Here is a 3,983-nt window from a genome sequence, read left to right as displayed (position 1 = left end):
TTCAGTGAGTGCAACAGTGGGGTAAGTGTCGGATAGTGTAAGGGTGCTATGCGTTGTAATGGGGGTGCGTTGTAATGACTTGTAATGTAATGCATGCGCTGTAGTGACGTGCATTATAATGACTGTGTAATGCACATTTAAAATAATGACTTACATATTCACATTGCTTTCTGCCACAGACCGGGATCTCGTAACACTAAACATACACAAGTCACTATTCTGGAAGAGGTGTGGCGCGCAGGCAGGGCAAATGACACTGGAAACCGGGGGCTCACGGTTCGATTCCCCGGTGCTGGCAGCATATCAGCCCAGCACCATATGACTCTGGGCAATAGCTTGCTTAATCTTCCCCAGGGCCCCCAGCGCCTTGGCACCTTCGGGTAATTGTTTGTGCTTTACAAATAATGGACATTTACATTCTCCACTGCATCAACCTGGATTCAATTCTGTGGCTTTCTGGTTATAGACATAGACCTCTGCAGTGCATTAACTAATAGAGGTTTCATATTGTACGATTTTGCATTTTCCATTGATTAATTTAACTTGCATTTATTTTTTATTTAAGCTTTGCGTTATTTTATATGTAGTTACATGAAATTGAAAGGCTGAATAGGCTTGCAGAATATTTTGTTTTTTATCCACGTCTTTGACCCTGCACTCACACTGGCTTACCCTTCCCCCATTGGGCACAGCATCACAGTTCCCATACTTTTTTGTACATCGACTGCTGCGCTGCACTTGTAGACATCAGAAGACGTTAATTGAGGTGTCATACTTTACAAAATGTTGAACCTGGTAAGAGGGAGATTTAGAAAAAAAATCAGGAGAATTCATGTTCTCCATTGACTTACATTGAAGAGGAGGACATTTTAAGTGGGTGACAGCTAAAATAAAGCAATTTTGGGGCATAAAAAATAGGGAGTCTCCCTCCTTCCCTCCTGGATCAGATCTGTTGGCATTTATGGAGTACTATCACAGATTACTTTAGAAGCCATCTTAGAGTAATTGGATGATCATCCAACAACCTTAAAAGTCATTCTTACATCATCAGACATCATCAAGCCTTTTAAAGTAAACAGAGTTTAGAAACTGTTTCAGATGATCTCAAGATGGCTTGAAAATGAGTAATTACTTCTGAAATTGTGGTTGTTCTCTAGGACTTAAGGATGACTTGAAAATGAGTCTCTGACCCCTTCAAAGGGTTTGTCTGTTCCTGGTGATTTAAGGATGAGTATTTGAATACTTCACAAGATGAACGTTTTCCTGGTGACTGGATAATTTGAAAATGCTGATTTCCTTTGTTTAGAGAAAGGATAACGGTGGAGGATTCCCAACAGAACAGCACCTAGTCAAATATTCTCCCAAAATTGATTTAGACCCACAATGTAGTACATGGGACAATATGTGTGCACACTTCAAAAAACACCCACCGTTACAATGTTGGTTCAAAACATGAACTATGAAATACTTTAAACAAGGTCAAGGTGCACCACTTCAATATTTACAAAAAATGTTAACTTTGATAAGGTCAACAGAAAAAATCACATCAGTTGTTACTTGTGTTCTTTAAGAGTTCTTTTATTCAATTCAGTTGAAAATGAAAAGCACACACAGGAGCTACAGCCGACGCGTTTCGTCCTCTTGGGACTTCTTCAGGGCAAATGAATCATAAGATGATGTTCTTAGGTCTTCTCCCGTGGTTATTGGGTACGTGGGTATATCCGTGACGTTCTATTATACTGTAGGGGGCATCATATTTGACAAAGAGTTCTCAGCGGAGGAATCTGGTCTGTTAGAGCCGTTCTTCCTGCCGGTACCTGACGGAGGAGGACGTCGTATTGCATGCTGATTTAGGAACCAGGGGATGCTTCAGCTCACTTTATTAGGAGTGCCCAAGCAGGAGGTTTAACATATATTTCCCTTACAACAAGCAAGTAACAATAGACAGAACTTCATTCCTTGTTTACTACTCTGGTTCCAGCACTGTATGGACTACCATCCAAATATTGATGTGAATTGCAAGCATAATATTGAAATACCTCTCAATTTATGAGTGTATTGGCTGAACGTGACTACAAATAGATACACACCGCCTATTAACAAGAACGGCTTGACCTTATCAAAGTTAACATTTTTTGTAAATATTGAAGTGCTGCACCTTGACCTTGTTTAAAGTAAATGCTGATTTCCTTTGCCTGTTTATTGTGGGCCGGAAGGAGGTTAGTGCACAGTTTTAAGCACAGGTCATTCAGTCAATAATATATGAGAACATTTTGGGATGAAGTCCAGGAAAAGCGTCCAATTTGACTTGTCCTTAGCACAATTTGTTTTTAAATTTTTTTTAAACCCTACTCTTCTAAATTGGGACATCAAAAGATATAACTCAGTCAGACTCAACTGAGAGTAAGCATATCGAGTCAGATTACTATTCAATCTTTATTTGAGTTCAGGGGAGGGGGGCGGGGGTTGTATTATCATTGCATTGTTCTTCTTCACTTGTCTGTTTCTCTTATTTCAGAAATTGCATGTGATTTGCGATTGATAATTTGCTTCTGGTGATTGTCTCTGGATGTCAGAGTGTTATTCGATATGTGTTTACTATGCAATCAATAAAATCTGTTTACAAAAAAAAAAAAACTTTATTTGAGTTCAGATCCTGTTACCATCTCCTGGTGAACGCTTTCAGTGCTTGTTATTACAACTTTTGAGAGACACATTTAGAAAATGATAACCTCTGACCGCCTGTTGCCACAAGATATATATCCATTGGGTATGTTTTAGCCATGGAATTACGATACTTGACATCCATTCTCAGCTTTACTCCATCTAAATATGGTGACAATAAACAGTGTAATCCTAAAGCTGTGTAGGGCCCCAACATAGTGAAATGTCACAGGGCAGCTCTTGACCTTGCCATCTGAATCACAGGCACCCCAGATGTGGTCCAGTGTTGCAGGGCCTACGTGGCACTGGGTAAGTGGTGACCTTCGGTGCACCGGAGGGCCCTGCACTTCCTGCCCCACTCACTTTGGTTACTCCGGGTGACTGTTAACACCCCCCTTTGAGGACTCGGGAACCCACCTCCTGTTTCTCTTCATCCTGGCTAGCTCGTAGACTTTCCCGACCTGTAACGTCTGCTGCCACAGGTATTGATGGGTTATCTGTTTTTTCTGGATGATTCAAACCCTGTATAACGCACTATGTGTGGTTATGAGACACTGTCCATCTTATAATATGACTTTATTGAGATGGGATCCTTGGTTAGTATCATTGGTCCAAAAGGAGGATGGTTCTGCACTCTATTGTTGGCTGTGAGATTCTACCTGTCCTTTTCTAATGTACAGTTGTCATGTGGGATGACATGTAATGTATCATACTGTGCAACTTCTCTATAAAAACAAACCACAAAAAAATGGTCCTGTGGACCAGTCAGAACGTGGGACCAGGATAAATAGTTTTCAAACCCGGTTTTCCATTTGGCCAAATTGTGTGCTCTTGGGTAATCAAGTTTTGAATGTATTCCTTTGCTTCCTTTTGTGGCAAGACCTGGGCTATTTGGAGTCAAGGTGCTAGTAAGCACATTGTTAAAAAATGTACTGGGTAGGGAGAAATGTGGCACATGGTATTGTGGAAAACTGGCAGAGATCACTGTTAGCATGAGCTGAAGCCGTTTTGTTTGTGGCATCCATTTTAGTTAGCCATGTGTTTGCCATGTGCTTGCCCATCTTCGCTGTTGCCTGCTTCTCTGTTTCGCCTGAGTCATCATCTATAGTTAACTCTTTTAGCACTGAGCCAGAGCATTGCACATGCTCAGAAAGGCCTGTAGCTGCTAGAATGCACCTGTTACAGATTTAACTGTCAGGCTATTTTAAATGATCTCAGCAGTTTTGTAGCTCCTCCCACTCTGTTGACTAAGTGATTTTCATGTATCCTTATAGGTATGAGTAGTTATTTGTGTGTACACTTGTACTGCCTCTTTTTGA

Source organism: Lissotriton helveticus, chromosome 7 (genome assembly GCF_964261635.1).
Source record: "Lissotriton helveticus chromosome 7, aLisHel1.1, whole genome shotgun sequence".
Classification (NCBI taxonomy): domain Eukaryota; kingdom Metazoa; phylum Chordata; class Amphibia; order Caudata; family Salamandridae; genus Lissotriton; species Lissotriton helveticus.
Note: the sequence above shows the minus strand (reverse complement) of the source record.